Source organism: Pundamilia nyererei, unplaced genomic scaffold (genome assembly GCF_000239375.1).
Source record: "Pundamilia nyererei isolate P.nyererei 1_Seehausen unplaced genomic scaffold, PunNye1.0 scaffold00289, whole genome shotgun sequence".
Taxonomy (NCBI): domain Eukaryota; kingdom Metazoa; phylum Chordata; class Actinopteri; order Cichliformes; family Cichlidae; genus Pundamilia; species Pundamilia nyererei.
In genome coordinates this window covers 472,257-485,194 of record NW_005187690.1, presented here as the reverse complement: position 1 = coordinate 485,194, position 12,938 = coordinate 472,257, and the positions used below count along the sequence as shown (strand labels likewise).

At 38.6% G+C, this 12,938-nt stretch overlaps 1 protein-coding gene across 1 annotated transcript in view; it reads left to right on the top strand.

Annotated features, from left to right (window-relative positions):
* LOC102196329 (neural-cadherin) overlaps positions 1-12,938 on the top strand; it is a 134,000-nt gene that overhangs the window by 1,845 nt on the left and 119,217 nt on the right. The gene's annotated exons all lie outside the window — the stretch shown is intronic.

Here is a 12,938-nt window from a genome sequence, read left to right as displayed (position 1 = left end):
CACACACACACACACACACACACACACACACACACACACACACACACACACACATCCATGTGATGTGACTGCAGCTTATTATTTAAATGGCAAACAGCACTTGTACAGAATTTGTTTTGCTTACCAGCCTTTTTAACAGCACCTTTATTAGTTAGGATTCACAAGGGTTACACAGCCTGAACATAAAATATTCATATATCCATGATTTCCAAAAGACTAATCCAATCTGCCATTTCTGTGGTGAAGGTTGGATTGTGATATGTAGCAATAACGACCTGGTTAAAGGACGGCTTTTCAAACCACATTCACATGGTCGTATGTGTGCCACTCTTTCATCATACATTGCCATGGTTAAAAAAAGATTTAGATATAAGCTTAGGGGCAAAAACTTGTTTAAAATAAGCTATGCCTTGCATGGTTTTGTCTCTTTTCCTGCAATTACAGGTGAGCTTACAAGCTTATTTCGGTTGTAGCACTCTTTAGGTCAAATCTACCTCTAGGTTTTACACAATTATGTGTTTTCACGCCCAAGTGCACTGTGTTAAAATTTACGTAAAACAAGTTTTGTCTTTATAAGTATTGTCATAGTTTGAGTAATAACTCAGGAAATTACAGAAAGATCAAAGACCTATTTAAAGGAGTTTAACAAACTACAAAAAAGAAAGACATTTATTCTACTTTACCATCAGCGATGAATATCAGCATTTAAAAAGAACATGTTTTCTACCTAAAGACCAGTTCTTACTTAGGAGTCTTCAAAAATCTGAAGCAAGCAAAGTCAAAACTTGGACAAATGAAAGCTGTATAGCCTAAGAAATTCTACTTAGGCTTTAGGTGAAATGTGGATGTATTAACCCTTAACAAAACTCGCCCAATCCCAGCAATCTGTCAGTCACAATCTCCCCACCCTCAAAGAGGTAAACTTCTCACATCTGGTGCTACACTCACTTAAAACCAAGAAATATTTAAAAATAGTATTAAATCTGCTAGTTAACATATTATGAGTCTGAAATGTGTTAGTGTCTTGCAGCTCTGATGTGTTTGACAGGATGAAATGACATCCAGATGCCAATGTGCTCATCCTACTTTGCAAAGTCAATGTTTAATCAAAAGACTAAACTCTTCACATCTGGATGGTGGTGGTTGTTCTGGCAATTCGGTGTCCTGGTCAGATCTGGTTAATCAGTTGATACAAACTGCATCTCCGATGTTTATTTGTAGAAATTAGTTGTGTTTGCTCACCTGGAGATCTCCCAGGTCTGAACACACAAGTCAAAACAGATCCAGAACCTCAGACAGGAAGCAGTGTTTGTGTTAAAGCAGACTGCCGAGCTCAGATTGGCTCTGGTTTGTGACTGCAGAGAAAGAGTGTGTGATTTGTTCGACACGGCATTGAGCGTGTTATAAACTGGCCGGCTGATTGAGGCGAACTGTCTTTCATCGGCTGTGGTTGCGATTTTGATCTGTGGGAATGAGGTCTGGGCAACAGCAGCGGTCTGGTGGAGGCAGTGCATTCGTCTTTGATTGGTCAGCTGGCTAAGCAGATGCTGTTTGTGTTTAAATAGTTTGCAGTTGGAAGTTCCTGACTAATGCTGGTCAAACAGGGAACATAAGTTTAACCTCTGGATCTGCAGATGAGTCCTTTCTTTTTCCCTGAAATCATCAAGTTTACATCTAAATTATTCATTAAAAAAAAAATCTAACAATGATTCATCAATCAGTAGTATTTTTTTAGCTGAATGGATCAGTTACTTTTAGTCAGGCAGGATTTCTGACTAAAATGTGTTACAAGGACCTGAAAAATTAGCTTGCTTTAGTTCAGAAACTCAGAGAAAATCAAGTTCTGAATTTGCAGATTGTAAAAAAAAAAAAAAGACATAAGATGTGAATCACAATTCTTGCAGTCCCACGCTCTCCTCACTGCCTGAATATAATAAATTACAGACAGATGTCAAGGTGTATGTACCCCCCCCCACACACACACACACACACACCACCACATGCACACGCACAAACACAGACACGCACTGGTCTCTCTTACTCCTTGGCAGGATGTCCATCACTGCAGATAGCAGTGACTCTACTGACTCTGCTTTATCCTTGACTGTTTATAAATCTAAACACATGATAACAGCTGTCTTTGTTTCCTTACATGTGTCGTGGCCATGACTTTAGTAACTGAACAAATTTCCTCTACGTAGGCAAAAAAGAGAGCAACGGAGTAAATAATTTTGTGGTGAGGTAAAAGCTGGTAAATCTGGCAATTTTTAGCCAACAGTCTTTTACGTAACACATCTTTAGGTCTAAACAACAGAACAGATCCAATGCCTATGACTTCCACTTGTGACACTTGTACGTAAATAATGTCTTCAATGTGAGCATTTGCAGATTTAAAGATAAGACAAAAGCAATACTGATGATTTTTAAATATTTATTGTTTTCGGTGATTGTTTAGTTAAGGTTTAAGCACAGGTCAGGTTTGGGCCTCGAAAACAATCTGTTCTTCTGTTTATTTTCTGAACTCCACTGAAAAGACCACAAGAAGCTAGCCATAAAAATCAGTCATTCTAACCCCCTCCATAGCCAGTATACCCAATATTGTCATGTTTTGGTGAAGTTGTTTTGAGTTTTTGTAGATTATTGCTATCAGGAATTGACTAGGACACAAAAATATCCCAGATGTTTGATCAAAGGTTGTTTTAGTAGAGGAAAATACAAGCTCTACAGGTCTATGTCATGTTATGTCAGCTGGATTCAGCTGGCATGTTTTCAAAGAATTTTGTATCACTCTGTAGCATTCTACACTTTTATTGAAAATCCTGCCTTTGAGGTCTTTTTTACACTTTCACTTTCATATCAATGCTTTACACGACACATACTGCAAGGTCTTATGTTTAAACTTAATAAAGATAAAGGTATGTCAGTAAAATTACTTGTCATTATTAAGAGAAAGAGCCCATATAGATGCTGTGAGACAACTTGACAGGTTAAACCACAATAAATAGCGATAGCATGCACGTGGTGTGTGTAGTGTGTAGTTGTCTGCCTCTTATAACTCCAGTGATTTTCCTGCAACTTGAAATCTTATGTGATCTTGTCAATTTCATGAGTCCAGCAACTAACCACTCTTACTAGATTGTATCATGTCATCTCAACAAGAACAAATTAAGTTGTTGAATTTCATACAAATCCTACATGATTTGATTACGTTCAAGATAGAAACATGACATTCTTGTGTTCAAATTACAAGGTAGACTTTTAATGTAACAACCACCCAATTTACTTTTTTTGGTATACCGAAAAAAGTAGAGGCGGCTGCTCGACTGGACTGAGATGGATGCCTTCCCGTGCAGTGTGGCAAGATTTAACATTGCTATATTATTGACTTACTTCACTAGAACATGATATGAACAATTTAATCTACCCTCTCTGCATATCAGTTTCTACACTAAATAGTTACACTTAACTTTAAAGCATGAGGCAATTGTGTTAAATACACGCAAGATGCTTACATAAATCCAAGAGATGGCCAATCCCTTTTTTTCAGTGTAGCGGCAACAATAACAGTCGCCTCAAGGTGACCCAACAATAATACAACCCTACAATCAAACAAGCCTATATGAGCAAGCAGTTGGCAGTGGTGGAAAGGAAAAACTCCCTTTTAACAAGAAGGAATTTTCAATAGAACCAGACTCAGGCTCAATTTTCCTTTTTAAATTTTCCAAGCAGCATTCTTTAAGAATACCCCACTTATTGGAATTTATTATTGGTTATTCAATAAGAATACTGGGGGCTGAATTCAGACGTCATAAAATGTTGTCAAATCTTGGAAAAACAAGCATACTTAAGCACGAAACAGTGAACATGTGAAGTAATCAAATGTGAACGCAGCAAGAAAACCAACTGAAATTAGTGACTATGACTCAGACAAACTTCCCAGAGTGCATAGCCTCTATTTTTTAACTGTCTCATTAACTGTAATAAATGTGTTTATTTGCATATTTAAATGAGAAAATCTTTCCTGTTGGCTGCAATTAATGCAGCTGCCTTCACACCGACGGGCCTGTTCCCTCATTAAGCTGCAGCTCTACTGTTGTTAACTGTTATTAAATGTTTTAGCCAAAGTGTGTTTGTGTCACACACACATACACACATACACACATACACACATACACACATACACATTGTTTCTCAAACATGGTCCTGGTCTGTCAGGATTTTCTACAGATTTTCTGTGCTTGGCAGCCCTGAGGTGACAAACGTACACACACTCATACACACCTATACACACACAACTCACACACACACACACTCATTTTTTCCCCCTTCTGTTTATTCTATTGTCTTTATTTCTGGATTTAGCCTGAGGCCGGAAGCAACCTGCCACAGCGCCACATGTTTGTGTGAATGTGTGTTTTGTAAGACGCCAAACACTATGGGACTGTGTGTCCTCGAGGCTGCTTAGCATCAGAGTGATTGTGTGTTTGTCAGTGCCACATACATTGATCACAGTAGTCTCGATATCTGTGTGTATTTGTTGGTATTTTAGTGTGTGTGTGTGTGTGTCTGTGTCTAAAGTGCTGGAGGATAAATTACTGTGACCACATGCTGAAGCTCCCCAGAATGACCTTTTTAAAAGGCAACAAAGCAGCAACACACATAAATAAAGGACTGGATTCACCATATTGAACATTTTTACAGTTTGTAATTGCACAAATACTGAAGCTTTATGCATTCAGATATTTGAATATAGATTATTGATTCCAAAATCCATCCGTTTTTAGCTCAAACGTGTTATATTCAGTTTTACTTTTGGGATGAATTTTGCCAATATAACAATGATGCTAATGTAAGTTTTAGCACGTGCAATTGTTTTCAGAATGCTTGAAGCTAAAATGGTTCCTTAATTCTTAGCATTCATTAGCTTCAGTCCGGTCAGCATTCTAGCTGTATGAAAACAAGAATATAACCTGCTTTTAAGGCTATAAATCATCATCATAATATATCATGGCTGTAATAAAACTTGGAAACTCAGTGGATAACTACATGGACCAGAGACTGTTTTTTCTTTTCCGTTCCTCTTTGTCTGTCCCCATTCCACTTTTCCATCACTCTTCCTCCCCATTGTTTCTGTTTCTCTGTGTTGTCCTAATAGCTTATTGACAGCCAATCAGCTGTACCCTTGGGCAAGACTGCTCACCGATCACCAAGTAGGACAAGGTCATTTAATCTTGACTGGACCAATAAATACACACCCAGTGCAGCAATGTGGAATAAATGCATATACAGTATGGAACTTTATTTATTTATTTTATTACATAAAGTTCTTCAAACTGTTTTGTTGTTTCAGAGACATTTTGATGGTTGTAATTTAGAGCAAATTCTGTCAATATACATTTTAGAAAGCTCTGCGCTAACCTGGGGGTCAGTAAAGTAAACCCAGTGCAGAAGTACCTTAAAGTGCAATACCACTGAAGGCTGCTAGTGTATGATTTCAAAGCGTCACTGGCTCCAAAAGCGTCGACTTCGCTTACAGCACACCGAATCAATATTTTCCACACGTCATTATGATGTCATTAGCTAAAATGAATGCTTCCTACCAGTGTCCTGGTGCCCTCAGGAAAATAATTCTGTCAATAAGTAGATATTCGGCTTCAATGTACCATCCAGCAACATGTCACAGGGTTCGTTTGACTGAGAATTCAACTCAAAAACTCTGAGATTGCCAGCATCCTGCTTGACAACCAAGGCGGCTGTGTTTTTACAAATTAGTTTTCACTGTCAGCTTCTCTCAGAACTGAACAAAATGGATCAACTAGCAAACATTTGGAAGCTTTTTTTCATTGTATGTGACACTGAACTGAATATAAATAATAATTACATATTTTCCTTATAAAGCATTCTGATTCTGATTCTCAGTATCTTTCAAACTAAGTAAGACAACTTATCAGTAGGGATATGGAGCATTTCATAATGTAGTGCAGTCCCACTACATATGTAAACCACCCCAGGAAATCCTCACATACACATTTGTCATACCTCTATTGCCCAGACTAGATTTGCTGTTAGATTTAGTGCATATCCACTGTATCAAAGCACAGTACATACTAATGTATGTTCTCTGTCCAATAAACACTCACACACACACACATACACCAATAGAGCCAAGTTTCAGATCTTGAGAAACTTTCATCTGGGTTAATTAATAACATAGTTCAGAGGACAGACACACTTACACACACACAAGCTGCAGGCTTGATCACCACTTTGCTCCACTCAGGGTACCACAGGAGACGTGTATGTGTGCATATGACATTCTGAGGACCACACACACACACACACACACACAGACACACACACTCATGCTATCCCTCTCTTTTTTGCTGTTATCTACTCAACTCTCCTTTGCCATTCTACAGCTCTTTCTTTGACCTTTAACATTTCTGCTGCTGACCCATCATGCATAACCTCATTTGAAAACCTTTTGGAAACAGTTGGGTTCAGAGTTAAAGAGAATGTATGTAGCAGGAAAAAGGTGACCTCCTTTGCCCATCCAGCAATGTACTAAGTGTATGACACAGTAATTTTTCATCAAAAAAAGGATGCAAATGCATATAAAACAGGGTCTGGGATGAAAACCGGAGAAAACAGTTTCCTACCCCACCCCAAAATATGTCTTGCATAACTGGTACTTCATATTTTGTGTTTTCTGTCCAGTACATAAAACAACCTACCAGTGGGGCCCAAAAGATGAATCCTTCTGTCAACATGAGTGTAAGATTTGTAGTTCAAAGTATGGCATCTTGACAAAACTAAAATATTTGGAGAAATATTTACCCCTGAGAAAATTCTTAAGCATTAGTTCTTCGGAAATTAAAGCTCTTGTACCTCAGTTTGAATAAATAGGGCTGGTAGGGAAGCTTGATGTTTGTAAGTGCTGGTCGACAGATGTTTTTTCTAAGAAAATAAGACCATAACACTCAGTAATAACGACAAGACTTGTTCAGATGAAGCTTCGGCGTGTGAGCAGGGATTATATAACAGAAGTGAACAGAGACGTCTTTTCTCCCCGGTTTAGTCGAGCTGCTCTTCTCGCCGTCCTGCACCGACACACAGTGATAATACAAACTGACTTCCTCCTCCCCTCTGTCTCCATCTCTTGCCCTGCTGAGGGATGGAGGGATGAATGAAGGGATAGAGAGGAGTAATCTGCAGTCAGACTCACACTTCCCCTTCAGTAACTGAACGGCAGTGTTTACTTCGGAAAACATCAAAAAACAACACCCTGTCTGTGAACCTACACACACACAAACTAAAACACACATGCAAACAACTGGACAGTGACCTCAGCTGTGTGTATATGTTGGTAGCATGTATATGTTGCACATCTGTCTTCTCCATGTTAGCTTACTCCCCCAATGCAAACTCAGGCACACACACATACGCACACCCTCGGGGTTGTTACACATCATTGTTTGTTCATGTGTGTGCGCTGACGTGTCCCTGCTAATTGCCTCTCATCACTTTCGGCTGATGCTGTTCTCTTACAGCTCAGGAGGGAAACAGACGGGGGGATTGATAATGAGATGGATGGCACTGCTAGTGTGGCTGAAAATTCATAGGGTATAAATGAACAGAATCCGACAGCTACCGAGCAAGTTGATAATCAGCCTGAATCCTGACGTATCTGTTTCAACTTAAGACCATGTTACCTGATGAATGACCTATCATGCCAAATCAATTAGAAAGTGAAACTATGCAATGACTATTAAGAACAGAAGTCACTGTGTGTTGGTAGATGGATCTGTGGCATCTGTGTATGCTTTGAGTTAAAGGTACACTCAGCGAGTTTTTTGTTTGTTTGTTAATTTAATAGAAAAAAAATAATGTGTTCATAAATGTACACTGTTTAGTGTGTAATTACATCTTTCAACAAACTGATGCTTCCTCATAAGCTTAGAATTAACGTCTTAAAAATACACAGGAACGAGTGATGGTCTGTGGAAGCTGCCATCTTGACTACAGTGGCTACAGTGCTATTTAGCCTAATTGCATTTAATGCATGTGGCTAGAGATTGGTCACATATTTAGAATGCCAAAGGTAATGGGACAGATAACTTTTCATTTGTGTGCAGTGTCTGCATTTTCAGACTTAAGATATTTTCATAGTTCATATGTATGTTTTATTATCTGAGAAAGAGTTCCCTTTACCAATTAAGTAAAAACCTGAAGAAAATAGACTATGTGACTGGCATCTGAAAAAAATGTCGTCCTTTTCTTCCTCACAATAAGCCTGAAGTCCAGGCTCTAAATGACAACAACAACAGGTGGTTATAAACTTGATGATGTTGGCTCCCATTAAGGCTGCACCAGTTTTTCTTTTAATAGAACTTACCTATCATCAACCATATGTCAAAGAAGCACTGTTTCCTCCTCGATCTGCATAAGTAAACTGAAAGCGATATCTACAAAGTAGCAGGATGAGAGAAGTCACTCAGCATGGAAGTGGTGAGAGAAACTTTTTAGAGTGATGAACTGTAGACTTCAATGATGTGTCAGTTTTATCCAGCAGCAGTTTATGACCTTCACTGATCCCCGCAGCATGAAGAATCACGTTTAAAACCTTAGCGTCTCCAGAGTCCTGGTCTGTCCATCAATCTTCAGCATGACACTCCTCCTGCTCGCTTTGTCCTCCTCATCTTCGTCTCCCTCGGGTTCTTATTCCTCTCACCCCTCATGGTTGACCCCAGGGGAGATGGTTTCTCTGTCCGCTTTTTGGCTCACTCTTCCTCCGCTTCAAGTCAAGGTCGCTGTGCTGATTAAAAAGTATACTCTCCACTCAGCGCCTTATCAGGACTGAACTCGTCTCTTTAGGGGATCGGGGCAGAAGACAGAAAGGAAATGGTAAGGCCTGTTCTCACCACTACTACTGTCATTTCTCTGGGCAACAGAATTTTTTTACACATTGCATGGAGCTCTTGGATCTGAAATGTACTCTTTATATAGTATAGTATTATCTACTGTAGATACATATATGCCTAGCTATCTTTCAAGAGGAATGTTTGTTGCTCTCTCTGTAGCCATTGTAATTACTCACAGAGAAAATTACTTTGTCAGTAAGATAGAGTTATTTTGTAAGTGAGGCATATGGAATTTGTCCATGTTAGTAATTTTATATATGTGAACATAAAATCAAGAAATTATGCCCTCAAATGTAAAGACCACACTCTTTAGAGGATAAAAAAAACTGCCATGGAAAAAGATCTTTTTCAAACAACCAAACAAATAGTTCCTCTGGAGGAGCAGCAGCAGCAGCAGCAGTTCAACTAGTGTGCTTTAGGAAGAAGAAGGGCTTTCATTATGGCTTCATCTGCACACACGAACACACACACGCACACACATCTTGCTTACTTGCTGCTTATCACCTCTCGCTAAGCCACGGGAGTGAAGATATTGGGGACATTCAACATTTTCAGGAGGCAGTTTCGTTTCCAGCAGTAAAAGCAGGATTTTTCCGCAGGTCTAAGCAAGAATTGCAGTGAACTTCCTGTCACCCCCACCCTCCCTTCACCCTTTACATCTAATGTTTGAGAAGCTTCTCCCCTCATTATTGTACTGTTAATAAAAATGTGTAGCAAATACGGTCATGGATTTACACACGCAGGAGGTATTATTACATCTGTAGTTTAGACATTTAGCTCACACTTTGCACCTGGAGGTAAAACAAGTGGCAGCATCCAACTAAACCTCTCTGTCCAAGCAATATGGGTTTGTGACTTTACAGATTATATTTTTACCAAAACATTTTTGTGACACAGATTTAAGTCTTGATTGGATTTTCTTTTGTTTTGTTTTGTTTTTACCAAACTTTGGAGTTAACTTCTCCACTAAAAAACACTTCATGAACAGGATTGTACTTTTGAATTTCTATCAGTAGAATCAGGCTGTGTAACATATAGAGAATAGTATAAAGACTATAGTAAACAATATAGTAAAAACAATAATAAATAAATAGCCAAACGTCAAGTTTGGTTGCGTTTACTTTTAATCTTGTTATCTCAAGCGGTGATTCAGAATACGATGCAGTTCAGCAGTTCCAGTGTCTGAATTTTCACTGATGGTGAAGAAGACAAAGAAACTACTATTTTTCTTAAAATAAGGCAGATTGGCAGAAAGTAACTAATAAGCTGGTCTGTTTATAAATAAGAGCGCAAATGTTTAATCCCCATTACTTTTACAGTGAAAATGATACACCATCATTAAGCTCAGATGGACCTTTAAACATCATGGGGAGCCGCAATAACATTTTGGCCTTCATAGTGCTCACAGCAGAAGGTGTTTTCCACAATGTTCATATCATATATCCTCTGATGTACCAGTCTGACCAGTCCATCTGCCACACACACACACGCACACATTCAATGCCAGCTGTCACACAGCAGTCCCATGGCACCTGACCCACATGGCCACATATTTATACACACACATAAACATGCTGCAAATTAACGTAAAAGAAATCACTTGCACTGACACATCCATCAAGTTTGTGTGGTGATAAAGTCAAGGCGTCCATGCCTCATGTCCATTAAGTTTGTACAAAAGACTTCTAAATTTCACTAATATGTTATTATTAATGAAATTCTTCACTGATAATAAGACTATTAAGAATTTCACTAATGGGTTAGTAAACAATTCCTCCAGTTGCTGCATCATCACCCCAACAAAATTGCAAATAGCAGTTCAGTTTTCTATGAGCTGTGTCCGAGACAGAGTTGATACATCAACTTATATTTTTTGAGTGTTAGTTGGGATGCCAAATGTACAAACTATATTTAGGAAAAAAGATTAAATTGAAGATTAAATTGATCTGCACCAGGAATCTTCATCATAGCAACATTGTTAAAAAAATTCCCAATACTAAACTGTCCCACTTTAACCCTTCCCTCCTTCCTATGTCCACAGTCTAAACATCAAAGTGGTCCTCACAGAGATACAGCACACGCATACATGTGTGACCTACTGGCCTGACAAATGAAGCTCCACTAATTAAAAACACTCTCAAAGTTAGATGTAGCATGGCAATCAACCTGAGCAGCGCCCACACAAACATACACTACAGGAACAACAACATGAGTCTAGATGTCCATCGCCTCACACACATACATACCCACACACACACACACACAGACACACATACCTCTTCAGTGCAGGGTTAGTAATCCAATATGAAGCAGGTTAGGGTTTGAAACACCTCGGCCTCAAATCAGCTCTGACAGGACGGCCGCCACTCGCTCCCTCACACCCTGAGGGGTCCGCCACAGTGTGTGTGTGAGTGTGTCAACGTGTCAACCAGTCCGGCCACCATGGCCTGGTAACACCTAGCTGAGCCGTGTTTGTGTTTTATCTTTTCATGCACGTTTTCTGTGCTCAGTGACCCTGTTCTTGTGACTCTGTTAGATCTTATTGTGTTTTATGTGTGTGCTTATTTCTATTTATGTGTGTGCATATATATGAATTTTATTTATTGATTTTTTTTGGTAATGTGCTATGTTTTGAACAGTAGCTATTTGGCTGAAATATCATTAATATTATTATTATTATTATTATTATTATTGTTGTTGTTATTCAGTTGTTGCTTATCATTAGTACTAAAATACTCAGAATATTTGGGTAAGGAATTCTGAATAATAACTAAATTTTCTTAAATTTGATCAAATGTAACTGAAAGTTGAAGGAATGCATTTGGTAGATGCTGCAGAAGAATATTAAATAGCAAAGTGCATGCATTTATAGCTATTTGTTTCTATGGCGTGAACTTTTGAATAACATTTATATCTGTTGCCATGTTGACACTTCTGTCAACATCTTAATTAGTGGTAACATATATTAACACTTTTTTGAGGACAGGCTTCTTGAATTATCTGTTTTCTACAATTAACTGTACAGAAAGCCATCGTTCGTTATTTCATTTTATTTCAGTTATTTATAGGGATTGAATCACTTTTTAAGCCAGCTAGTGGCCATATAAGGAACTGCCACTTCTGTCACCTCAGCATTAGCTTTGTTTGTAAAACCCTTATCTTGTCTTTTGCCAATATCTTATACTAACCCTTATAAATGTGCAATCATTTGTTCTGATGTTAATGGATATATTCATTTTAGCTTTTAAATTCCACAGAAAGTCTTGATATTATACTGGACTTGATAATGCTGCAACTTAATTTTGATATATAAGAAGCAGATGGGACGGTGGTTAGCACTGTTGCCGCACAGCAAGAAGGTTCAATTCCACCATTCCACCGGGGTCTTTCTGTGTGGAGTTTGCATGTTGGCCTGGGTTCCCTCTTGGTACTCCTGCTTCTTCCCACCATCCAAAGATATGCTGTGGTGATAGGTTAAATGTGAATGTACATGTGAATGTGATGGCGAGTGGTTGTCTGTCTCTGTGTGTTACACTGGCGACCTGTCCAGGCTGTACCCTGCCTATCACCCTATGTCAGCTGGGATAGGCTCCAGTGCCCCCCGTGACCCTGAAAAGGTTAAGCAGAAGTGGATGGATAAAAAGCAGAGGTTTCAAAACTCTAGTATTAATAATAGAAACGTCATTGGACTTAATTACCCCTTATTGATCAACACAGTTTACCGCATTGCTGTTCTAATTTCCCTCAAAACTTTATGTAAAACACAAGCAGGTTAAAAATAACACACTTTAATTGCATTTATAAAGTAATTAACTTCAAGTTCATTTTCTTCTGCATAGGTATAATTGATGTGTGCGTACTTTCAGTTTACACATAAATATAGGCACCCAAAGAGATAAACGCTGAACAGAAATAAAATATATTAAGAGACAGGGAGGACATTTCCGAAACAGAAATGTAGAAACACAACATTCATGCATGCGCTCACATTCCGATGCACACTCCCCGCTGAACACT